Source organism: Danaus plexippus, assembly GCF_018135715.1.
Source record: "Danaus plexippus chromosome 22 unlocalized genomic scaffold, MEX_DaPlex mxdp_27, whole genome shotgun sequence".
In the NCBI taxonomy this organism is placed as follows: Eukaryota; Metazoa; Arthropoda; class Insecta; order Lepidoptera; family Nymphalidae; genus Danaus; species Danaus plexippus.
In genome coordinates, this window is record NW_026869855.1 from 1,426,069 (window position 1) to 1,453,838 (window position 27,770).

The window sequence follows — 27,770 nt, forward strand, 5'->3', positions numbered from 1 at the left end:
ATTGTAGTTTCTAACAGAAATTGCGAAGCTGAATATTCTTTAAATTTTATATTACATACATTTTACTTCAATTCCTTGGTCATAATGGTTTAATTTGGAGCACAATTAAATCGGATAGACTTTTAAATTTAAGTTTTAAATTAAATTAAAGTCTGAAGTCGGAGTATTAGCAAGTATAAATATTTAAATCCAACGGATCTCATCCCAAATCATTATTCTGTTTGCGTTCTATAATTTGAATCGGAACGGGTCATTACGTCAAGTTCACTCGAATTAGTCTTTATTTGTATTGACAAATCCAAATAATGTTTTTTAATTAGAATTAAGAAAAGGTAATGGGAAAGTTAGAAATCTAATAAAATCTTTCTCTATGTTAAATGTCCAATAAATAATAATTATGTTTTTGTTTTAATTATTTAATGCGAGTGATGTTGGAGTTTAATTAGTATATTTTTAAAGTTCATTTTGCATCAACAAACTTTTTAAGGCTATAAAATTAGAGGAGGATGAACGCATTCTCTGTATCGTAAAATCTCTTAATCTATAAGATTAATCACGTAGTCCGATGTTGGTCGAACGAATAACACTAGAATTGGTTCAAATATTGGGCCAACGTTTGCCAAACGATTTCGCGGTATTTGTTCAGAAAATAGTTCTCACATTTGGTATTGGAAAGTGTGTTACCTACTCAACCAGGTAATTATTTTCGATGTAATATTTTATATCAATATATGAATATAAAATAATCTAAAACTCAATAATATATTAAGTTTTATCTGAAATTTCTTAATATAAAGAGTAAAGCATGAAAAATAATATAAAAATTTGAAGCATTGTTTGAAGCGTTTAATAATTTAATTTCTGTATAAAAGAAAGCTTCTATAAGTACTTTTTGTGTTACTACAAGATATGAGAGTTTTCTAATACATCTAGATATGAAAATTGAACGTTTTAAATAGATTTACGGAGTATATATAATTATTAAATAAAATGGGTGCTTAGGAACGATACCACATTCCTGTTCTAAAGCGTTAGTCGCATTGTTTCACGGCAGTCCCGAGATTGCTTCTGAATTAGCGTTTTCGGTCAAACTTCGTGACTTGAACCGAATTGTTGTGGAACTTTATCGCTGTTATTACGGAAATATTATTTTTGTGATTAATACTAGTTTGTTAGAGTTTAGATATTATTTATTGTTGTATAGAAGAAAACTATCTGATATTGGTATTTCTCGTAGGCATTAATACTGATTTATTTTGAAATTTAAAAATAAATATATGATAAATATTCACAAAAGGCTATTAATTTTTATGTTGCTGGAATGATTAAATTAACTTGAATGTCAAGTTTAATAATGTTTCTCCATCATCATCATCATCATCGGTGCAAGAGTCTTCGCAGACTCGTCGTGGTCATCACATATCAGTGAACCGTATACATGATGACTTCCATGGGAAGATAGTGGAAGATAGTTGCAGTGGTTCCCCTTGCCTTCTGCACCCGCACTTCTTGTTCCGGCTATTAGACCCCAAGAACTGTTCCAGCTACTGGTGTCTCAGTACTCTTAGAAAGTACATATGACTCGAAAAAGATCACATTGGTACTTGCCAGGTTTCGAAGTCGCGCCCTCACGTATAAGAGGTAACCCTTCTAACCTACAGGCCACCACGACTTTCTCTCCATAAATATTACTAACTCATAAATTGTGGAAAAATATGCTCATATGTTAAATTAAAATCAACTAATATTTAATTATATTAAAGTAGATAAAAATGCAAATAATTATTTCCTATAAAAATTTAGTAGGAATATCATTACAACTTTTAAGCGACGCTATACAAATAAAACCTTTGAAAGCCTTAACTCCTCCGTTTGATGTTTATGAAAGTAAATATTTACATAGATAACAATGTCCTTCTGAATCTGATTCTAGGAAGAAACTATACAGAACCAGCCAAGCAGGATGATATTTAACAAGCAAAAATAATTTTCATAAGAATTAATGTATTTTAAATATTTGTGAAATCAAAATTATAATTTAAATATCTTTTACATTATAATCATCAGAGATGTAAAACAAGTTTATTCTTAACTTGTAAAAATATAAATATTTATTAAATATGTATTTAATTCTAAATATTAATATTTGAATATTAATATTAGATTTATAAAACGACAAACAAATTTCTAAATGTACACTCACGTATAAACTTCCCTATAAAGAACAAAAAAACTTATAAAAACATATGAAACCATTCAAAATATGAAAAAGATTGTGTGAAAGCAATGCGGAGTAACATTAAGGCAACATTACAAAAGGATGTTGAACATCAATCTAACACATTAGCCGCAGTATTTCCTTATATTTGTTGCTTCCTACTGCCTTTCTGGAGCAGAAATTAGTGTCCATATGAGATCGAGAGCCGACCGAAAAATGTACACATTATAATAAAATCACACTATTATACCGTATCTGCTTCATAATAAAGTCTAATTTAGAATGTCCGCAAGGATTCGAAATGAAAATCACCAGAAAGCTATCTCTGGGAAAGCTTCTCCTTTCAGTGCGTCCCGAAACGTGGTAGGGGGTGGACGTTCCGCGGATTGTTCCACTCAAAGTTGTTACGACCGAATAAGTTTAGAATTTCGAACTCGTGTGATTACATTTTTTGTTGAATATTTTATTTACCTCAGTGTTTTTTTGCTATGAGTTTGATTCTGTTTTCGTTATATTTTAGTGTTTTTGGATATTATTTTACCATTTTCTTTTTAAAGTAAGGTAAGTTGAATTAAAATAATAAATAGTTTTTTAATTGTGGTACCGATAATTAGTTAAATATATAAAAATCCGTTTTTACTATATGAGAAAATACATTTTGTCGATTTTTATATCAATTAGGATACGAAGAAACAGTGAAAAACTTGCAGAGAGTTTTGTCTTAAATTGTCTCAGATTTTTTTTTTTTACACTTTTACTTCTTTTCGGGGTTCAAATAATATTAACTTGAATATAAAACAGAAATTATACTTCTCACCCTTACAATCATTTCCTACAAGCAAACGATAATACCATCAAATTACTTTTTTATTATAACCAAAATTATAATAAATTGTAAATCATGTTTAAACGTTATAATATATCTCCAGTAATCCTGGCTATAAAGCTGTTTTTGTTTGAAACTTTAATCATTGAAAGCTTTTGTAACGAACTTAGGCAAAAGGCTTACAAATGTTCCCCGTTAATGGCAACCATTATTTGGAATGCTAATAGCATTTAATTTGGTATTAATAAAATTAAGTATCTATTGCATTGCGTGATATACTATTGTGAATTGTTGCAGGATTAAGGCTTTGTTGCAGTCCAGTGACAATATTCCATTGTATTCGTATATCAAATTAAATAAGTATTTTCGTATGTTCATTTATTTATGAATTGAGAAAAAACTCTTAAAAAAAATCGTAAGATTTTTTTTATTTGGTAGTCAAATTATAGTTTTTGTAAAAAAAAAAATGTACATGTGTATCCATGGTTAATATCACATTATATTGTATTAAAGCTAAGTCTGTAAATCGATTTATTTGTTTAAAATTTTTGTCATACATTAACTTAAATTGATTTTATTGAACACAGATCGAAACAAGAAATTGTTTAGAAAAATATAAAGCAAATAAAACCATAATGGGAAAAAATTTGTAAAGAATGGATCTTATTTATAAATAAGATAGAAACAACAAATACTTTCAATCAAAGTTAGGAAACAGCCAAGTTTTGCTTTCGTTTAACGAATATCTCAAAGTTAATTTATAAAAGCCAACTTCTTAGTAATCACAGTATAACTTTTGAACAATCGATCTTTGAGAGAAAAATAAACTTGTTGTTGAGTACATTGTGGTATACTTTTAAAACGTTATGACAACTATATACAGTCTTTGTATACACAAATCAGTGTTTGTGTATACAGGGATTTGATTTGAACTAAGTTAACAGAGTTGTTATGGAGCCAATTAAAATGAGATGTCAGAACTGTTTCGATGCAGTGAGATATTGCATTTTGATGGAAATCTTAAATTATTTGACAAATCTATTTCCGTTGTGATATATATTAATATTGTTGCTGTTAGATATCAAAATATGTCTCTGTCTCACCCTTTTACGCATATTATTTTATCTGATATTTTATTTTGTTTGAAAATATTGCTCAAACACAATTTAGAATACTAAGATCTTGTTTAGTAATAACTAAGATCTTATACAGTAATAATAAGTTAGTCACTTGAGACCAGGTAAATATATTTATGCAATAGAAGATATTGTTTTGTAATGATTTGATTGGATGGTATTATGGTCCTCGAAAAGACGAACTAACTCTTATTATGTCGAGTCGCCTGATGTTAACAGATAATTAAAGAATATATATGCTGAGCAACAGGTATTTTAGGCCAAATCACCAGAAAGGGTTTTTACCCGGAATTTCTGGATGCCTAGAACACAACACTTTGCTGTCGGAGAGTTTAAAAGATGCTAGGAAAAGCGAGAGGCAAATTACAGTTTGTTGGATAGACTTAGAGAATGCGTTCGGGTCGATACAACACGAATTGATGCTATTCGCGCTGCGATGGTACAACTTTCCGCCCCTAGTTACTGATATGATCGCGTCGTATTACTCAAAATTAAAGTTTTCTATAACAACTAAAGAAGGCCATTCAAAAACTTTTAGTTACAATGTAGGACTATTTCAAGGTTGCTGTTTGTCTCCAATTGTATTTAATATTGTAATTAACATCTTAGTAGATAAATTAACCAGCAACGAGAAAAAATGGGGGTATCGGTTCAAGTTTAATAATAAATACACGGAATCCATTTTAGCCTTCGCTGACGATCTCGCAATACTGACACGTAACCCCAAACACTGTCAAGTACTATTAGATGAAGTGGATAGATTCTGTGAGTGGACCGATGGATTGAGGACAAAACCAAGTAAATGTCACTGTCTGTGTCTCGGTAGGCGGAGTACAAGATACACCTCATACGATCCGGGATTATCGTTAGGCGGTCAATGCATTTCTACGGTTACAGAAAATGCACCATTTAAATTTCTCGGTCGGAAGATTGATAATATAGGTCGTACTCCATCTTTGGAAGGTATAGTAGATAGCTTTTTGAACGATCTCAACAAGGTAGATAGCCAACAGATCAGTAACGTTAAAAAAGCTTGGATCTACGATAATTATCTAACTTCACGTTTAAATTGGCCTTTCCTCGTTTATGATTTTAATAAAACCCTTTTGTCAAAGTTAGATGCAGGCGTCATAAAGATGTTGAAGTTGTGGCTCGGGCTCGCGCTAACGGCTGATTCATCGGCTTTATTTAGGGATCGCAATAGTTTTGGGATGAGTCTAAAAAGGCCATCGGAGCTCTATAAACACCTGAGAGTTTCCAAGAGGTACATCTTGGGGAAATCCCAGGATGACGTCGTTACATCGCTCCCAAAAGACAAAGATGCCCCAGAGCTAGAGTCAAGGCTTCAATTCCACAAGCAGTTTATGATAGGAGCGCAAAGTAACAGAGTAGGGTTAGGATCAAGTAGGAAGGTCCAAGATACGGATATATTGAAGTCTTTTATTCGACAAGACGAGAATGATAAATATAAGATCCATGCAATAAGTTTAGAAATGCAGAACGAGTGGTTAGACATAGGAGATTTTTGCATCCCATTAGCACTAAAATGGCGCACCTTAATCCATGATTGGTCGCCAGCATTGCTAAAATTCTATCTCAATGCGTTCCAGATGACTCTCCCAGATCAGAGTAATTTAGTAAGATGGGGTAAAGGTACCGAAAAGACTTGCTATATCTGTGGGAAGGCAGTTGGAACTGCTAGGCACTTGTTAGTGGGATGTAAGGTACTCCTCGATAGCGGTCAATACTCGCGTCGTCACGATAGGGTTCTGGAAATCATACGTGAAGCGGTTAGTCTTTCGGTAGCCAGAGCGCAAAAAGAAATAACCACAAACGAGCGATCAGTAGGTTTTGTGAGAGAGGGCATTAGGACTATAAAAACAAATGTCAAGCCTTACTCCATCCTTAAAGCGGCTACGGATTGGACTATAATGATGGATACGTGTGAAAAACAATACAAAATCCCCGAGGATATTTGTGCGTCGGCCTCCAGACCGGACATATTCATGTATTCGCGAATCTTAAAGCGCGTTGTGATGATAGAGCTTACGGTTCCTTGGGAAACCAACATCCCCAAAGACCATACCATCAAGGTCAACAAATATTACGAGCTCACAAACGAACTCACTCGAAATAGGTTCGTCGTGGATTTATACGCGGTAGAAGTGGGAGCGAGAGGTATAACGGCTAAATCTCTCTACAACCTACTAAAAGACTTAGGCCTGTCCAGAACTCACATCAATTCGTTCTTGGAACGTACTTCGAAGGCAGCCCTAGTAGGTTCTTTTCAAATATGGTTAGGTAGGGAGAGGAGCTTGGACAGTGGAGGTGAGCGTTTAACGCGCGTTAGTTAGGGGCCCCTTAAACCTACACCTGGGTCGCAAGTCCCAGGCACTGTTGAAGCTCCACTCCCTGCAACGCAATGGACCCGGCACCCGCACGGTGAATCCATTGAATGCTAAGAGGTTTCGTCTCTTATACATATATATATATATATATATATATATATAGATCATACTGATCTTAATATGTTGAGAAGAATGTAATATAAATTAATAAGTTAACGACTGTTACAAATACGAGAACTATTTAATTGCTTTAAAGGGTACTTGATAATTCAATAAGGGTTGTCTATTGTTTAATTGTGTTCTCGATTTTACAGTGACTTTTTTTTATATTTCAAGAACAGTACGAAATCCAATAGCTTACCCTTATTTTAAATTCCCTTGAATTTATTCAACCCATCGCCATAGAATTGTCTCTTGAACGACCAGATTTCCAAACGAGCTCGAAATGCAAAAACTGAAATAAATCTACCACCAAGATTTTGAATTGCGAAATTCATTCAGTTTCCACCTCATGGTGGAACCGGCAGGAGTACTAAATACCAGATCGACTTACAAGTGAGTTTTGGATATCTAAAAGATATTGTCATGGACACGTTCAACACGTAGTATCTAGTTTTAATGTTTTATGTCTAAGGGTTAATAAATTATCATTTGTCTTCTTTTCTTTTATAACTGAACGAATCGCCTTCAAAGTCGAATATCGCTTATGTTTAAACTAATTATGGACAATTAACTCCTTAACATTTCCAAAATAAGTTCCTTTTCAAAAAAATCTGTTGCGTTTTTTGTCTTCGCCACATTTAAACCCTCTTTCATTATAATTATTTTTTTTTTCTAAGAATGAAAGAAGTTTTTGTGAAAGAAACGAAACAATGAAGTTATTCCATAGTACGGGCTATATTTGAAATTTGAATTGGAGATTTTACAGCCTTTAATCTAAAATCGCTGGATGATGTTGGCATTATGCCGTTATCCTACTAATTAACGATCTTGAAGATTAAACAATTTTACTGTTTCCATATGATGTCTCAATATGACTTGAATTTGTTTTGATCTTAAATTTACCGTCCCTTTTATTATGTTTCTAAGTAATTGTTTGTTTGATCATGTTAAAATTGAGTATACTTTTAAAGTACCTAAATATTTTACCGGTCTTTAGTACTTTGCTCGAACGCTCCTACCGTGTCAATAAAAGAAAGTTTCTGAACGATTCTTTTTGTTCAGGAACTTGGAAATATCTCACTGTTTTGTTATTCTTTTATCCGTAAACTTGAACAGATTCTTTTGTTCCTCTCGCGAGTAACTTTCTATTGATGGGTTCACATCTTTAAGGCTTGGACAGTTTAGGATACAAATGTTGTTTGACTGGTCCTCATTGAAATTTTGACTACATTTTTAAAATTTATCATAGAATTTATACATGTTTTAGGACGTAAGATTTCAAAACTAACAAAAAATTATAAAACGGGTTTTCAGTTTGAGCCGAGTTCGATCAAGAAACATACTTATATGTATACCTATAAAGATCATCAATGTTAAACGACCAAAATCAATTTTTATACTTAAAACGCAATACAGTCATTGTTATATCCATATTTCTATACACCTATTCATATTTCATGTACTATGGATTGAAAGGCGACATATCCTTTAGGAAATATTAACTGATATTCTAAAACAATTCAACATACATCGTATGTTATTTAAACTAACAATACATTGCTTAATACTCATTTAAATATGTATATAATCACACGGTCTATATGCACCAATTCATATATTAACGTTTTGATCTATAATATTATTTTGTTAAAACACATTTTGCATTGTTTCATAGTAAGTAATTTTTAATAAACATATCTCACGGTCAACTTATTTAAAAATAATTGTTTCCAAGAATCTTGCATAATGATAGCAGTGATAAGGTAAAATTGCATTTGGTGACCTGAATCTGTCTACGAAGTGGTCATTCGCGACGTTTCCATTAGAATTTGCAAGTTAAAAATGTTTTCTGAATAATTCCTATTTTACGTTATACATACGTTTATATATAAAATATGCCATAAAATAATTAACGGATCAAATTTGATCTAAAGTATTTCAAAGATCTCTTAGTTCTGTCAAGGCGAGTATGGGGATAGGGACTTTAACGTGGCAGCCATTATTTGATATGAATGGATATCAAATAAACTCAACCCTTCACCCTATTCAGTCAATCCTTTGTCTCATTACCTAATCTGAAATATCCCATCCCTTCGAGCGACCTTAAATACTTCGCATTTTCAATCTATGGAATTGATTTGATGAAATTCAAAACGAACTTTTGACTACCTGCCTTATGAATAACTATAAATTGAATAGTTATTATATAATGACAAAGCAGAGCATTGTCGGTAATATAATTTTAAACACATTATATATATGTATATATATATATATAATTTTTTGATTAAATCATTTGATATACAAATGATATTCGTATTTTTGCCATAAACTAGTTAGTGATTTTGAATAAAGCGTTTTAACTCCAAGCAAACTGTTCTCTAACTTCTGTCATTAATACTTTGCCTTTGGGAAGTTGTGCTTAGAGCCCAGCGATATTATTGGAGTGAGGATTGGTATTTTACATAAAATTCTTGTCAAATCAGTAATGTAATTTTAATAAATTCTTTAACAAAAATCGAATTTAACTTGCGACCAGTGGAAAGAATTGAAATATTATTTTATTCTTAAAATATTCTTACGCTTTTATTATACCTCAGAACCAGAACTGGCGCACCTGTTGAGCCAATAACGTATATTTTTTGTAGGACCTTTTAAATTAAAATGTTATACACATCATGACTAACACTATACAAAAAACTGTATATTAAATAATTATCTTGCTTTTATTAACATTTGACAATTTTTTTTTCATTAAATCGTTAAGACAGTCATGAAATAACGTGAGAAAATAAATCTTTTGCTAGCGTTTAGGTAAAAAATATTTTGAGACAACTACTTACATATTCCTTCTACTAACAGTTAAACTCATGATAGGCTCCTTCTGTGTATTAATTTTATGAATAATTATTGTATTTTTTTGATATAAAAAACAATAATTGAAAAAAAAAATTTAATAATCTTAGTTCCCATACATGATTTAAATTTCCTTGTAATTTAAAATATGTAAATCTGGTTTCCCAGTTTTTCGAGTTTTGGTGAAATATAGATCGTGATATTTGTAAAGTTTCTTCATGCAGAATTTCTTCACGTTCTCTTTTAAATGAATATAGTAAAATAGAATGAGGTTTCCTTTTTTTTTGATGCTAGGTTTCACCTAATCACAGTCGCCACAAAGTTTGTAAATCCGTACCATTATTGAGTATTGTGAAAAAAGGTGACTAGATAAGGTTGCAGTTTTCCACAGAAGGCTACTGCTGTACCGTATATAAATTTATACTTAAGGTACATTGCTGCTAGTGATAGCACAACGCGATCTCGTCGAAAGTGATGTTACCTTCTCTTCAGTTGAATTTGTTAGAGAACAACCGGTCTACTAGCAGAAGCAGAAGCATACTGATGTTAAATTCTATTTCTTTGGCACCGAACATTAAAACATAGTTACCATAATATTGGGCAGAGTATTGGGTATCTCTTGGCTATAAATATATTTTAGGCAACTGCATCTTCGTAACAAAATCAGTGCTAAGGAGGAGATCTTTTGATGAAAAGTTGGAAATGAGCAAAAAAATTTCTTTGAAGTACAATTGATGGAAGCCGCTGGTAACTCTATATTTTTTGTATTTTTGTGATTGCGTTTATGCTGTGGTCAAATAATAACAGCTCAAACATGGGCTGGCTCGACCGGGAAAGTACCACCCTTTCACAGAAGATCGGCGTGAAATAGTCATTCCGATGAGTGAGAGAGCCGGTTGCCCTTTCCTTATTCCCACACCTCCCTTTTCCTCAACAACTAAGGTTGGCAACGCATCCGCAACATCTAAGTCCATGGGCGACGGTGACTACTGCCCGTCCAGCAGGCCGTCTGCTCGTTTGCCAACTTTTACATAAAAAAAATAAAGTATAAAGAACGAAGAGTGATAGTTGAACAAGGATTTGCATACCTGGTTAAATCAGCACAGTAATTTTCGTTATTACTTGGGTTTTCTACTATTTACAATCAATGAATTTACATCGCTGTTTAATTCTGATGATTTCCAGGAACAGGTCTCCGATTCATCAAGAACTAGACCTTTTTAATCAGTTTACCAGCACAGAACTCTCTTTTAGGCGGTTTTATCAATGTTAGATATCATGGCAGCACCTCTTTGTTCGATGAATCATTTATTGCAATATTGCTGCTCATTTGTTCATTTAAATCTATGGGCAAATGTAGGTTGTATCGGAAAATTAGTAATCGTAAGATTTCTTATGGATCCAAGTATACCCAGTTGTCAGTGTATGAATATTTATATTCTTAAAAAAATCACATACGTGTAAATTGCTCGAAGATTTATTAAAGTAATCCTTAGAATTTTCATTCTGTCATGTTTTGTTTTATATACATCTACTATTATTTTTATAGAATAAAATCTTAAAGAAATATATTGTCATAATGGGATATATTTTCAATTTGTATGTAGAACTTTACGGCGCTTACTAACAGCTACTAACTTTACTAATTAAGAGTTGAAATTTGTACATAATGTGATGAAAGCTGAATCAACGAATGATCTGTGATGCTTGTGTTAAACCCTTCTTATTTTCATTTTATTAGTTCTTATAAATGTATACATAGGATTATTTTATTTTCATATGAAACTAACTGTCTTATATAAAATAATATTTTGATGAGCTACAACAATAATTTAATAATAATAAATAGGGTCGTTACTAAATTAAGTAAAAAAGTCTTAGTTTTACAATTAGTCGTGGATTTGTTAGAGATGGTTCTCATTGATAAATATAAAAAAGTGAATAAACCACCCTTTGACGATGAAATGGCTAGAACTATTTCAATGAAATTTGCTACAAAAGTAGACAGGTCTTTGAAAACGGATATATTATTTAAGATATACCTCTCAGACCTCTAGTTGATAAAATATCCAGGAAGAAACAGTAACATGGCTCTGTGATATGTAAAAGTCTGTGTAATTTTTATAAACAAGTTGCATATCAATAAATCATTCAACTTTAATAATATTTAATTAAGTAGAGACTAAAGAGTAACAATCACCTACCCTCATAAACTGTAGCATTTATGTATACTTATTTTTTATAAATGACCAGATTTATTTAACAAAGTTGATGCGATCCTTATAATCTGTTATTCATCCAACCCTACTCCATTACGTAAGTATAACCATAGTTTGGTAACCCTGATATTTGGTTTGAACTCCGCTAATTAGGAAAGTTAAGCCACACGCGTGCCAAAAAGTTTTACGAATTAACTCCAAGCCTCAGGAACTTATTACGTCTCTCATTATCATATTTAAAAAAAATGTATAGAACAGATTTTAATGGAAAAAAATATATACATATTTTGCAGAATTGGAAAATCTATACAAAAAAAATATAAGCATATGTAATCTTTCTCATTAGCGACGCTTCGAAAAACAAAGACCAAAAAATCAATCCGCCCTCGCGATTTAAAACACGCGCGGAACGTTTTTATCAGAACAAAAGCAAAAAAAGCCTGCTTCCGAACAGTTGAGATTAATATCTGATATGCGTTTCCGCACGAATGAATATTTTGTATGCGAAAACTATGCACGGACGCACTGTTAATATTTTTGAGTAAGGCGAAGCAATGTCATTTTTGTAAAAGCTTTGATTTCGATAACCTTTATTGTCTGCACATATATTTCATCAATATTAAATTTTCAAGTCAAATGCATTTTATTTCGAATATATTTTATATATATTTGATTGTTTCTACGTAAAGTGTAATATGTTTTCATTGAATATCTTGCCATATGGACTTCAATATTTTAGCAATTCTGCTAACTACTGTTATAATCCAAATCCATTTAAAAAGCTGATAATTTCATTAACAGGAAGTTTGTATATGTATATATTTCTATCACGCAAAAACTACAAAACTGTCATCTATACAATTTTGAATGCATGTAAGTTATAATTATGAAATAACATGAGCTATTTTTATGAATAAAAGGCCACTGATCGAAATGGAAAGAAAACTATAGTCCTCCTCAATGATTTTTGTCGTTTGAAAAATTATGAAGGAATTATGTATAAATATAAATCATACAGTAACCCTCAATAGTCCGATTTATCAAAGACATAAAACTACGTAAAGCATAAAACCGGATAGACTTATGAGGGGTCAAGTTTTACGAGCACTTCTATGTTATGAATTTACGGCTTATTAGTTCTAGGCTAGGATTGATGAAATACACGCTCCTTGAAGGTTTTACGAGGGTATGCAATATCAAGGTTATAGAGCTTAGCTGGTTCAGAATGGAATAGAAAGTAAAGGGTTAGAGAAATAATATCTTAAAAGAAAATGTAAAGTGCCTTTTTTCGAATTTTAATTCAGACGGCTGTTGATTTCTTTATATTTTTTTAATATTATTACAAGATTTTAAATCTAAGAATAAAACTAATAATTTCGGGTTACTACATGTTATTTTATTACTTAGAAATAGATGAGCATCTCGTCTGCTCGTGATCACGGTTGCTGCAAAGTAACCGAAACGACGGGGGTATGTAATATTTTTTAAATAGTAAAATAACTATTAGTGATCAGAAAATAATAGTTTTATTTAAATGAATACTCGCGAAAGTCTTAGATCTCATTAAATCTAAGAATTTGTATAACATTGGACAATTCATATTTAAAGATTTAAAAAAAAACTCATTTTAGAAATATTTGTACAAAAAAATCACAAAATTTCTTTGTCTCTATAATATATTATATATTGATGTTATTAATCATAATAATTTCGTCTTATAATCCGTTGCACATCCGTTGCTTTGACGATTGACTAAGATTAATTGACCGGCCATCAATAACTACGTCATTTTGCGCTAAGCATTCCTCTATTTATCTAAACTAATGATACCTAAAGCGAAAAAAAGCGATATATCGCCTTTACAAGCTGAGAAAATTTTACCGTATCATTAATTTTCTATCGTGTGGCGTAGCTCGAATCAAAGGATCGTGGGTTTTATCCACAGCGTGATTAAATATTTGAGCGGTTATTTTTTCTGACTTTGATCTGTGAAATCTTTAGGGAATACATGTAAATTTAAATAAATATTTGCCGAATTAAAAGCGCTTAATGATATATAAATTGAATATAACTTATACATTATATATTGTCGATAATAGGGAATCCTGAAATGTAATATCAACTTAGCATTCGATTATGGTTATGACGATCAATTTAAGTTTAACTTGTTGCTGGATACGTAAAGCAATCTATATAATATTGCGACTTATAAGATGTCGCTAATTAGCCTACAAATTTATGACTACATAATAATTACTGAAATAATGTAGCTCTTAAAGATGATTTGTTAGACCAATTGGTGACGTAAATATTAGTGATATATTTTAAAGAGCACAATAAAATGTTTATCTTACATAAATGATGTGATTGAGTCATAATGATATGTACCCAATTTATTCTTTTTATTATGATGTTATCAAACGTTTACCTTTATTTTGTCTTTGAAGCGCTTAGAGCCCAATAACCGTTATTTTAACTTGGCGGTTTAAGTTCCTAATTCTATATATTGCCCAAGATGCCCAAGTCCAGCTATAGTTATATATGCTTAACCTTATCACTTCTATGTAAACTCGTATTAAAGAGGATTTATAAAAAATCTAACATATTCGCTTTTCTAACGCAATTAGTGTAAAAGAACACAGAACTACCAAAGCATAGTATATATTCAAAGATAAATTTGTCTGCATTAATATAAAGAAGTTCATGTCGAAGGCACACTGGAAATTTTATTATGAAAACCATATATTTTCGCTTATTGAAATATTGGAAAAGTCATTATTAAATATAATATATCTTTATACAGTATCTCTTAACTCAGAAAAGTCATATATAAATCATAACCATAAAGGAGACATTTGAAAAATTGTGAGCGTAAAATATCATTTTAGGGAAATGAAATTTCTCATATAAAGACGTCAGCATTATATTCCATAAAAATCTCCATTTATCCTTTCATTAGCATTAAGAAAATTTATATTAATATTGTAAAACATGTTATCCCATAATGTGAACCAATGTTATTAATTTCATTAACAGTTTATGCTTCTTAAAAGTCTTCTTTATAAAATTCGTTGCAATCTTAGTTACAAATAATATTCTAACATATATTAAGTCCTAGCTTCTCAAAAGAAATCAGCTCCCGTAATCCAAGGTATGTATGTTTAAGACTTAGCATGACATCAACCCACCCTACCGTTATATGTCACTAAGCGACAACTTTAAGTGCATCTCAGCCACCTTAAGTCTTTTTCAAGACGCTTGTTTACCAGCTTAAAGATTTTTCGGACGACCCTTAGAAGGATTAAGGATCAGGTTATTTATTTGACTTGGTGTTTTATGGAAATGTTTTAAGCATATCTTAAGTAATATAATTTATTTATATTTATGAAGATGACAAATACATACAAAGTATTTTGTAAGGTCAAAATATAGAAGCCATAGACAATAAAAGAAAACCGAAAATATACCCGGTATATATATTCACTTAGAAGTCATACAAATTTTTAATTAAAAAATCTTTAAAAATTTTAAATAAATTGGTTGAAATTCTATTATATTTACATATAAATTTCATGATCGGAAAATAAAAATATTCTCATATTTTATAAAATACAATTATTGTACCTACTAATGATAATTTTAAAGAGCGAAAATTTAAATTTGTTGACATATTCCTTCAACGAATGATATTAACTGATATTAAGACTAAACCTTTTAAATGTAAAGGTGACGAATAACTTTTATTTTTATAACTATAATTAAACCTTAGCGACTATATCTCAAATACAAACTACTAAAATACTTGGGCCTGTCCAGAACTCATATCAATTCATTCTTAGAACGTACTTCGAAGGCAGCATTAGTAGGTTCTTTTCAAATTTGGTTAGGTAGAGAGGTAGAGAGGTAGAGAGAGGAGCTTGGTCGCCTAAGATAGGGGTCCCTTAAACCTTCACCTGCAACGCGATGGACCCAGCACTCCAACGGTGAATCCATTGAATGCTGAGAGGTGTCGTCTACATATACTTACCATTATTAAAGAAATTACACTCAAAAACTAATATTTGCAAACTATGTTGAAACTAAATAAAGCTATAATTACCAAATTATAATATTTATAAATAATTTTAGACAAGTTTTCAATAAAATACATGCTGTTTAAAAGCAAGATTCTGTAAATGGAGCCAAAAATAAGATAAATTGAACTAATCTTTTGCCGTAACCGTAACTGACTATATCCGTAACAATATCCGAGACCCATACCATCAGTTCTCCTATGCAAGTGTTTAAAATTTATGAACTTTACAAATGAATGAAGCAACATTGGAGTTCTAAAACCAACAGCCTTCCAAACTTTAGGATTGAAACATCAATTATGCGATACACGAGACACATCCTTCTTGATTAGTCTCACTAAAGCATTGTACAAACAAAATCACAGTATGTATTTAATATTATCATGTTCATTTTAAATCTTGATTCAAGATAAATTTATTTTTTTTATAATTTTCAGGCTTTTTTGATGCTTCCATCGGATTAAAATGTATGTTTTGAATATTTATATTTGACAAGCCTAGTTTGGACATGTTACATTAGAATGTAGACAGTTAAGAAAAATCCTTTCCGTATATATATTCCGTAATTTTATCTACACGTTTATTTTTCGGAATATCTGATACCACTGACAAAAAAGTAATATGAAAGTCGCGTCGAATCTGAAATAACTCATATAAAGAATGAGATCTAAGACTTTCGCCAGTATTCATTTAAATAAAACTAATATTTTTTTAGATTACGCTACGAGTATTTTATTATTTTAAAAATTACATACTCCCGACGTTTCGGTTACTTTTCGAGGAGTTGGGAGTATGTTGTTCTTAAAATAATAGAATACGCGTAGTATCATCCGAAAAAATATTAGTTTCATTCATATAAAGGAGTCGGTGTCAAATAGTTTTTTTAATAAACATTCATTTTATCGATAATTATCTATCATTAAGGGTTAATTTAAAAGTCTGAGTATCAACAGAAATAAAAATACGTTATAATTTAAACATATTCTTTGTTTCAGGATAACGAATCAATATGTATCCTGAAGTGCTCATTTTTCTGACTTCGATATCAGCATTTCGTATCGGTAAGTATTCATTTTTGGTGCTTTTGAGGATCATTGAATGTCATCCCGCCAACAATTACTCGTTAAAAAAAAATTAAATAACTATCTGTTCATTACAATGGAATCTTTTATAACTTTCTCTCTATATAAATTATTTTATATATATTCAATTTCAAGCATTATGTAAACATTCAAGTTATGATAGTAAAAATATGTACGATTACTTATTTTTTTTTCTAATTTCATGAAGACAAATGCTTTATAGATTAGTTGAAATAGAAAAATGTGATATTGTTCTGAAGGCCTGGCAGTGAGATTTTGCAATCGCATTAAACAATCTTAGTTACTGTAATATAAAGTGCTTTTTAACTTCATTGTGTTTTCATGAGATGGGACATTCAATCTATTTTATTTAAACATAAAAGATTGCTAATATTTGCGAGTATGTGGTACTATAACATGTTGTAAGATTAGCTTATTTCGTTATAACTTAAAACAGAAGGTTCCTTAAGAAGGGACCGAATACATCAACGGACTTACTAGTATTTCATCTTTTTACGGTATTATATCAATTTTATTTACAAGTTAAATTTTTGATGGTATTTACTTTCCTCTTCATTACTCAATGCAAAGACTTCTATACTTATATATTACCTTAAGAATAGTGCAGTCATGATCAGAATATATGACATCTGACTAGTGTTCAGACTCCAAAATCTTTCTGATATATTCATAGAATTATTCCATATTGTACGCCACGAGGTCAAGCATATAAAATAGATGAATCTTTGGATCTTGCATACTGATAGTATTTCAAGTAACTTCTAATACTTGGGCCCAACATAAACGCTATGAATATTTTACACATAGTTTAGCTAATATATTAATAATAAATATTTATAACGATACGATTTTAATCGAGATTTTTAGAAACGCTGTTATTTTCTTAAGCATTGCATTACCCGACTTCAAGGTATTCATGCGTTCCTATTTGAGACATAAACCAATCTTGTACCCAGTTTCTATCTTTGTCATTCGTCTATTAATTCAATGATTTATTTATTTATTATGTACTTCATATATAAACTGCATTGGTAGTATCCATTTTTTAATATTTAATAGCTTTTTTTTTCGTAAATATAAATTTGAAACACTGTCCGGTTCAAAAAAACAATATAATACGATATTCAAATTTATATTTTAATAAAAATTTCTTAATTGTTTTGATATGAATTAATAATTCCTTATAAATGAAAATAAAAATCTTCATCTAATACTTAGTGTTTATAATTGTAAAGATTGTAACAAACGAGAAACTGTTTCCTATTTGCCATACAATGACGTGGTTTAATTTGGTGCGTTAGAAGTTTTAATTACGAAACGAAATTAAAGTAGGATTAAGCCAGCTACCAATTTATGTTGTGCTTCAAAGGATTTATACTGCTAAGTACAATACGTTTTATACAATGTACGTTTAGAATATGTTTACAGTTACAAAGCTGAGTCACGTCAAAAGTTAATTTATAATAGCTGTAATTCATTTATGGTCTACGAAACAAATCCTTCCATTGCATGTTCTTATTATGGTGACAAATATATGTTACATCTTGTTATTGAATGTTATGTCATAAAATTATATATAGGGTATATTGTTAAGTATCATAAATGTCTTAAAATTTATTTACTATTGATGGAAGAAATAATATATAAACAAAATATTCATAAAGTGGAAAAAAAATAACATTAATAGGTATTTTTTGTGAATTATGTAACGACTGTCATAGCTACTTTAAGCCTATCTTCTAAGGTCATCCGTTGCTAGGTTAATAAGAATTACTCGTAATGTTAGCCTGAGTTTGTGGATCCCAAACAAAATCTAACTTGAAAATAGTTACGAAAGATCTAAACCACTCCCTTATTTTAATTTTTATTATTATATACATGTAATAAATCTTGTCTACTAGTCCTCATTGGTCTACCAAGTTTTATTTAACCAAATCCATATTGAAATTAATTTCTTAAGTGTAATTGTAATAATTCAATTGTCTGAATTACGAAATAAAAAAACTATATCGTCCTAATATTTCAGTACTCGAATTATAAGAAAATTTATGGACACGAATAGATCCTGCATTCAATTGAAGCAATGGCAGTTGACTCAAATTTATCCTGCAATCAATTGAAGCAATTTAATACATTTTTAAGTTTATTATTTGTTTTTATATCGTTATTATTACGAATTACATATAATAGTCAAAATGAACTGTATGATTTTAGACGAGGGACATATTTTTTGGTATTAATTGTCAACAATAACTGGAATTTAGTTGGAAGTTGTTTGTGGAGTTAAAAATAAATTCTGTTTTTCATTCGTGTCATAAAATATAGAGGTGTAGCTTTAGTGACAGTGGATTAAACGATTCTAAAAAAATATATACAAGTGTCAACCTCATATTAAAGGTTGTGTAATAAAGTATTTTATAACAATCATCTGTGTTCATATTACAATCAATATTATACATTTTCACATTATTGATTACAGAATTTGAAAACATGTAACATTCATCAAATAATAAAAGGACATACAATTTTCTTTACTATAAGGAAATATTGTTATACTAAATAGGCTTACACCCAGTAACGTAACAAGAAGAAATTATTGTAAGTCACAAAAACTTACAACGAGTTTAAACAGAATAAAAAAAAACTAGTTTTTTTTATTCTGCTATCAAAAATAAATTGACAAAGTGAAAAATTGGTTACGTATAATATTATGTTCGTCAAATCTTTTATGATTGAAACCAAAGGCTTTATTCTGAAAGACAATTTCATCCCACAAAAAAAAGACATCAAAGAGCCAAAATATTGTAAAAATATTCGGTCCGGTTATCTTGCACTATAAAAGTTACAAGCCACAAATTTGAGTGTCATTTTAATATCACCCTTCATTAGAAGACATAAGGTTCCATTTCAAAATGAAAACACTTTGTCATAAAAATTCTTTTGATTATACAAAATATAGATAAAAATCCAGTGCTGTGGTGGACTCATTAAAATTTATACACCCCGATGGTTTTGTAAGAGGAGTTGTAAACAAAGGTTGTTGTAGTTCCGGAAGTTTGAAACACAAGTGCTGGTAAAAATAATAATGTTCTCTTTAATTCAACGTCTGTCTTTATGTAAGCAATGATCTGTGTAAACATTATGTTTCGTTCAATAGTTTTGTTGATAAATAATTCTGATGAACAATACGCAGGGAATTTAAGAAACGGCTAGCAGTAGATAATTAATAACATGACAAATTTCTTAAAGTATATACTTATGAAGGAGAAAATATTTCATAAAAACAAAACAGATATTTTTATTAACAAAAGTAACATAAATCCATTAGTTATGTTTACCATTCTATAGGTTACTTAACTCTAACGTCCACAGTGAACCGTTACAAATTTTGCGGTAAAGTTATTTCAGATTTGTTATTACGTATGATCCATCCAAGCAACATAATATCAGCAAAATGAAAAATGTTCATGCGAAAGCATACGTATTGTCACAGGAAGCAAAAGCCGGGGAAGCCGTAACCATTCACAATTTCATGATACAGTCGAATTTCATTTGCAATACCTCTACTACATTCTAATGCAAAAAACAGTAGTTTCCTAAAGATACTTAAAAAATCCTATGAAAATTACTGCAAGTATAAAATAAATGATTAATGTAGACTAAACCATCCGAAACAAATTTCTATGAGCGATATTGGACACAAAATACTTTTTGACCCAAATTTTATTTGACTCATCGCCAGTCCAGAGCGGCTGCCTTTTGATTGATTGATATCGAATCTTTTTACCTCCTTTCATACATTGTAAGTGCTTAATGTTTTCCTATCATTTTCTTGTAATTGTACATTTGGAGAATTCTTCCGTATGTTTTTACATTGTATTAAAAAAATATCAATGAATAGGAATTAAATAAATTCACTTACAATGTTAAATGCTCCCTCGCAAAATTTAACTGAAACCTGCAGATTGGACTATTTGCAATTCAAATTCACAAAACCTTACTTTACATCGAAACAATTTGACAGATTAAATAAAATTAAATTTTTGATCTTGTATAGTTTATTGTAAAAATTACCTTTCATTACCTAAATATTTATGAAAAGTTTAAGGAAACCTAAATGAATTCAAAAGTCATACATCATTAAGTTACATCATATATACTTTTAACCCTGTCTAAAAGAGTAAAGTGTATACATATTTCTAAATACCATCCGAACTATTACAGCGTTGTAAGACCGTACAGTTAATGACCAAATTATTCCACTTTCAACATATCTTGACCTCTTGTTAAATTACTCAAAGGAATATTACATATTGTAATTATATTTATTTATGCGTCTTTATATTATTTTGGACCATATTTGGATCGTATATTAAAGTTATGAATACTAACTATAACTGCTTTTAATTTTATTTTATAACAGAAGTTAATTTTAATAAAGGTTCGTAATTAATATGGCAGATAATTATTCATTGTTTTATTATTCAAGTACAAATATATATGTAATCTATACTAATCTCATAAATGCGAAAGTAACTGTTTGTCTGTCTGTCTGTCTGTTACGCTTTCACGCCTAAACCAGTGAACCGATTTTGATGAAATTTGGTACAGAGATAGAATAGACCCTGAGGAATAACATAGGCTACTTTTTATTGCAAAAAAATAGGGGAGAATGGGTAAAAAGAGGGGATGAATGTTCATATGGAAATTCGTCATTTTTGAAGCTGTAACAGTAAACCTTTGTATTTAGACACTTTATGATAAACAAAAGAACATAGGCTACTTTTTATCACAAAAAAATGAGAGAGGATGGGTAAAAAGAGGTGATGAATGTTCGTATGGAAAATCGACATTTTTGAAGATATAACAGTGAAACTTTGTATTTAGTCACTTTATTAGGAATTATTAATTTGCAAAATTTTTTTGTATTTATCCATGCTAATATTATAAATGCCAAAGTAACTCTGTCTGTCTGTCTGTCAGTTTGTTACTCAACCACGCCTAAACTACTGAAACAATTTGCACGAAATTTGGTATGGAGAAATTTTGATACCCGAGAAAGGACATAGGCTACTTTTTACCCCGGGAAAATGGTGCATTTCCATGGGAACATTCAGGTGGGCCGATCGCTTTTGCACCTAAACTACTGAACAAATTTAAATGAAATTTGGTAAAGAGATAGTTTAAGACTTAAGAAAGGACATGAGTTACTTTTGACCGCGGGAAAACAACGCATTCTCATGGAAAAAATTACTTTTCTGGCCAAGGATGGAAAAACAAAAACCATCGTATATAAAAATGTATTGCAGTAACCTATCTTCTTCTTAAAATGTATTAACCTAACCTAACCTATGACAATAACACTTAGTATGGCCTCATCCCATCTCGGCACAATTCAAACATACGTACAAAAAAGTACAGCTCAGGTTTTTTCATACTACTATACAAAACAACTATCCAATGCGGACAAAGTCACGGGTAAAAGCTATATATAACTAATTCTGAAATTTACGCAGACGAAGTCGCGAGCAAAAAGTAGTATCTAATATATAGAAAAAACTTTTGAATGAAATTGTGCTTTTCGGATATACTACCATGCTCACGGGCTGAGTAGATATTTTAGAGAAAATTTAATAATAGTCAGAAATATGATTTAATATATTTAATATTGCGACCCCATTATAATGTAACGAATGGATACAAAGGCATTATATTGAACGGCATATCAATAACAAGGCTTTATAATCGATTAATGAGATAAACAGCTTGGCTTTGGGAGATATATCGCTCAATATGTCAGTGTCAAACCGGCAAAGATGTGTAAGAACATTCATCAGTTTTTTGTGTCGTGATCTAAGAGTTGAGTTTATTTTTTGCATATGACAAAAAATAGTTGTCATAATGAATCTAGAATACAAAGAACACAATGGTGTTTATAATCATGACTTGAACTTTCTTGTTATAGTACCCTTCTAACAATGTTTTTCATAACGAACCGGCTTTGCGCATATATGAATAAAAGTCATTGAAAATTACAATGTTACTTTGAAGATGACGATCCTAATTCGCTCTAGGATTTATTTTATATAAAATGCCATGATTTCGATTTAGTTTATACATTTATTTTATTTTAATAATGAGTCATTCAAATATATTTATTTCGTAACAATAAGATTTTTTTAAATTCCTTGCTTATAGATAATAATTGTATCACAGAAACATAATGTAGGTTTTAAGATATGTACATCGATTTATATATGTATATAATAGAAAAACGAAACCCTTCTCAAAATAAGGATAATATTTACTAACAGAAGCTTACATTCTAAACACTATATTGTGTTACAATATAATAATTTCCCGTCTCCTAAAAATGCAGTCAACATGACTGAAAAGTCTGGAGTTTCAAATTAAAATGCATTGTTTAATTAAATAGATTTTTGAAAAAGAAAATTCAAGATAAAAAGAGATTGCATTTTATCGGATGTTAGCAGTGTCCGACAAAGGATTTCATAGCGTCACAGATGATGCGGGCTGTAGAATCATAACTTTTATTCATCGTGAAATAACTATGAACTAAATTCTCCATAACATTATTTCCTGTTTATGAAAATAATAACCGAAAGATCATACATTTTGTATATTAATAAAAAAAGAAAAGAGAATCTTGTTTAAAACAACAGTAAAATATTTCAGCATAAATGAAGATTTTTAATTGTCCTCCTTCTTAACCTAACCTGAGAATATAATTGGGCAATGTAAGAAACGAATTACTTGTTTGTAACGTACATGTAGCAAATCTTCTGTATTGAATCGTTTGTAATTTTATATGTAAAAATAAAGCCCATATAATTTTTTTGGAATAAAAAATTAACAATAGGAATAAAAAAATATATATAACATTTGAACTCTAAATACGTTTTAACTTTGTTAATTACATATTTATCTGTGAAGATTAATCTTAAATAATTTTTTAGTAATTCTTAAAAAGCAAAAAGTGTTTCTTTCTCTGCTTACAAACAAAATTGAAATTTAGATGTTATAATTCCCAATACCATACCTACACCCACTGAAAAATGATACTTAATTATGATACTTACATTAAATTTTTTAAAACAGTTTAGAAGTAATTTTTGATAAGTGATATCTATTTGCAAGCATACCCTAGACAGTACATACATTATATATGTATTATCTTAGTTCAATTGTAAAGTTCGTTTTTTCATGACTTCTAATGGTGACTTGTAAGTCCATCACACTATGACATATTAGACTATTCAGGTTCATACTCTGTCATACCTTTTATATCATTAATTTTAATTAAAAAATATACCGAACAAAGGTCGTATGTCAACAGTAAAATTAAAGGAAGAATATTTATTCTATTTGTCCTCTCAGATGATCGTGACATGTAGGTATGTAACTCATCTCCGTACTTCTATTAGAGTTCACTTCATACATTTTAATGAGAACCGTCCACACAAACATTGAAATGCATACGTTCGTAGATTTTATTTCGAATGTTGAAAACACTACCGAAATATGCTTTGTGTTTCACAATGTACATTTCGTTCGCACTATAATATTTAAATGGAAATGACAGTCTGATCTCGTGTACAGGAATTATTTTTATGACGTATAAGTTTCACAATAGATTATAATAGATAATTTTTAGTACGTATTCTTACTAGATCTCAACTAAGTCACAATTTAAATATACTGTACTGTCAATACTAAACTTCAACTTCAGAAATACAGGTGTGAGATAATGTTCATAGTTTTGTTGATAAAATAAAAGTTTTTAATATTAATTAATTGAGGCTTTTAAAATTGTGTGATTACAGCTTTACAAATAGTATTGTGAGGTATTATGCTAATGTCGAATAGTACATTTTTGAAGATGCAATACATAGTTTTATTGGTACTGAAGGACGGATTGTATGTTAACCAAATAGCTTTAACTTAAAATTTTACATACATTCAAAGTTAAAAATAGCAGAACGCTATTAAAATATTCCCCAAGAAAACAATAATTTTGTTATATTAAAGTTAATAGAAAGCTGTTTATTTGCTCTTCTTATTATGTACTAAGCTCAATTAAACTTGAAAACTAACAAATACATTTAAGTCTTGTTCACACTTTGAGAGTAAAGTACTTTGTTTTGTCGAACACACCATCTGTACTTGACACAGTTGGAGATAATGTCTATACAAAGTGACATTACAGCTGCTTCTGTCAAAGCAAGTATTATGTTGAAGTTGCACTCTGTGGCTTTAGACAAAAAAATACATTTACTTTATCAAAAAAAAAAACTTACAAGAGTTTTTCCTTCACAACATTAAAAGGAAATCTAATGAACGGAAAATTTATTTTTTTCATATACATTTAATCTCAGAAGATTTTTGGAAATAATCTGATAATATCTGCATAATATCAATACATATTATGAAACAAAGTACCTCGCCGCGTCTGTCTGTCTGTTCGCAATAAACGGAAAAACTACTGCACCGATTATCAAACAATTACCACAACTAAATAGCGTGATTTTCGAGGAAGCTTTTAGTATATAATTTGTCAAGTTTTTGTATTTACTTGTGTGTACATTAACGATATTTCTTGAAGATGTCGAGAAAAAATGAGCCATCTGAGAGCTTTTAACTAAACCGCTGCCGAAAGTTGTTGAGATATATCAAAATAATATATGGTGGAATTGTGTATCTTATATAGGTCTATAGAAAAATCATCGGTGGCATATGTCTATACCTTAAGGATAATGTACTATACCCATTTTAAAACTTTTAAAAATTGGTATTGCTAAAACATTTATTGGAAAGCCATTTACATAAATACGGTATTAAATCTTATCTTAATAAATTACTTCGTTTTCAAGCCTTCAGCAGTGTCTGTAAATTACATTTTAAATCATTTAAATCGGGCGTACCATTTGAAAGTTATTATAAAATAAGTTTAATAATTCTCAAAATTAAATAGGCTATTTTATATTTTTTGTACAGAGGCCGTGCGAAGCCGCGGCTGGTACCTAGTGATATTATATATACTAAGATATTATAATATCTATATATAACGAAATACTTCCATGTTCTTAAAAATGCTATACAATTTTTTGGTTAATTTCATTGTTAACATCTGTAAAATAATACTGATATACTTTACAAGAGATATTTCCAACAATATAAAGAAATCACTTGATGAACCTGGATTTTCTGTTGCATATGATTTTTTAAACTTTCACAATTGAATTTTATTAGTAATTTAAACAAAGTTGGATTTTATTCAAATAATATATATATATATGACTAACTTTTAAATTTACACAACTTTTCTTCAACATCCGAATCACTGAAGGCGTAGTCTTGGTTTCTTTTGAGCCAATTAATGTCTTTATAACAGCGGCTTTGCTCGGAATTGTATATATTTTATTCATTTCACTCCAGTCTCTCTGACGCTTCATTACTCCAAGTGTCAAGTCAACTCTGATAACAAGCAAACTTGTAAACCTAAATTGACAAACTTCCTCCATTGTATTGCCGTCAGAATCAGTTGATCGAAATTTGTTGATGATTTTTATACTTTGAATCAGTTTTAATGAAATACCAATTATAAAAAAATGAAGATTTGCTACACCCTTTTTAATCCATATCACCTTTCTATTACAGATATTTTTTTATCTAGTTACGTAAGACACGAACCTTACATATGGTGTTTATATTTAAAAATTTCTCTATGACAATACATCACGAAGTTTAAGTTTAAAAATTTCAGAAATTATCTTTTAAAACGATAACAGAAATTAGACTCTAGGTTTAAAGGTTGGAGATGTGGTTGGAAAACATCTAAACTTCTCTGCAGTTATCATTATATTAATAGCGTTATTAGAATAAAGGCTTTCCCATTTATGGGACTGCGTTCGTTGGTATATTATTTTTATATTAATATGCAGCGTACTATTTAATTACTGTTCTAATATGTATTGTTTGTTTGCAGATGCTCTGCTCTTCTACAGCGCGAGACAATATGATTCCATTGTTGAGACTCACGACCAGGGAAATTTAACGAGCGAGTAAGTATAAACAACCTTATGCTCGTACAAATAAAAGAGTGTGTCGGTTGCACGATTTTTATAAACATTCCTTGTCCGTTCACGAAAAAAATTGCTTTTACATTTTGCTCCTTATAGCGGAATGTTAAGGTTGATTTATGTTTACAATGATAGGGGAGCGACGGAATTTAACCCAATTCTACAAAAGAAAATCCCGTTTGATAAATTGTACCTTTGGCCATTGCAATAAGATTTAAATTACGACGGATCCAAATAATAGTTTTGATATTATAATGAGAGTGAAATAGAATAGAGGTCGCATGTAAAGAATTTTTGCAGGATTTTAAATGGATTGTTTGCTTTTATATATCTTGGTAGGAAATTATTCAAGCAAGTTAGAAGCTTGGGATGTCCTACTTACGTTGTACTCACGTTACTAAGAAAAAAAAGTGAAAATTCACATTATGATAAAATTCTTACAGATATATCCTTAGATAAATTAGATTTTGTATTTTATGTAATCAGTCTCAGATTTTGACTAGTTCTAAATGGGCTGGGTTTGATCAGTTCTTGCTTAATCTCAGGTCTTTACAGCAAAACATACATATATACATTCATATACTTATGTTTCAACATAGACGTATTCACGCTTGATATGGTTTTCACCAGTTGTAGGCAAGGACACACATGCACAAACGCCTGTGTAACAGAAACACACAAATACATACATAAAATGCTCAAAACTATTGCCAGTGTTAAATTCCTTCT

At 30.2% G+C, this 27,770-nt stretch overlaps 1 long non-coding RNA gene across 1 annotated transcript; it reads left to right on the forward strand.

Annotated features, from left to right (window-relative positions):
- The first annotated feature begins 2,594 nt into the window (after positions 1–2,594).
- Positions 2,595–27,023, forward strand: LOC133320395 (uncharacterized). The gene is made up of 3 exons (XR_009753769.1): positions 2,595–2,779; positions 16,834–16,899; positions 26,948–27,023. It is a non-coding gene; the product is annotated as an uncharacterized LOC133320395 (long non-coding RNA).
- Positions 27,024–27,770: the final 747 nt, after the last annotated feature.